This window comes from Penaeus chinensis, chromosome 9 (genome assembly GCF_019202785.1).
Source record: "Penaeus chinensis breed Huanghai No. 1 chromosome 9, ASM1920278v2, whole genome shotgun sequence".
Taxonomy (NCBI): Eukaryota; Metazoa; Arthropoda; class Malacostraca; order Decapoda; family Penaeidae; genus Penaeus; species Penaeus chinensis.
In genome coordinates, this window is record NC_061827.1 from 17,037,217 (window position 1) to 17,038,085 (window position 869).

The following is an 869-nucleotide window of genomic DNA, read 5'->3' on the forward strand; positions in this document are numbered from 1 at the left end:
CGTGCCGGCATAATAAAAAGGATAAAAACGTGGAGTATAAATAAAAGAAATAAGCGGAACAAGTATTCAGTCTTTATAATATAATTTTCCTCATGCACAATGTATAACTTTTTATTTATATGTAACATACCTCAGTTTATTGATATATGATTCTGCTGTTGTCGATATTCAACAAACCGACTAGACACGCCACAGCAACGAGCGCGAGACACTGAGTAGCCCATAAGCAATATCAAAGAAGTATATATATATAATTATACATATATATGTGTGTGTGTGTGTGTGTGTGTGTGTGTGTGTGTGTGTGTGTGTGTGTGTGTGTGTGTAAAGGGTTTGTGTTTTGTGATGGTGTCACTATCTCGTTTTGTGCATAATTGTACGTATGTGTTGTGCGAATATGGTGTGTGTGTGAGGTGTAAATGTCCCTTTGGTTCGCCTCCACCGTTCGGATGGCAGTTTCCACCCCACCAAAGCCTCATGTCAACCATCGTCGGTGGTTGCCATTCTATGGTTTGCCACTCTACTCTGAGCTCCACACCGAACACTTTGTAAGTCCAATTATTTTTTTTTGTACATCTTGTGCGTGTATATATCTATATATTCAACAAATGGTGAATGGTGAGATGAACAAAATACAGTGAAGTGCTGTGAAGTGATATGGGGAAAGTTAAATGAGGAACAAAACTATTTTAACGGGAACTATTTATTACAGTCTCTATCTGTGCCGAGTAGCTGATGGCTGCAGCCAGCTCTACCAGGGGCTATCTTGCTTGTGCTATTCCACCCCAGGTGCATGACGGTTTTTGGCTTGGATAGTTCGTCCTCCAACACTTCACTGACGGCACTCCTGATACCTACCGTATACGATT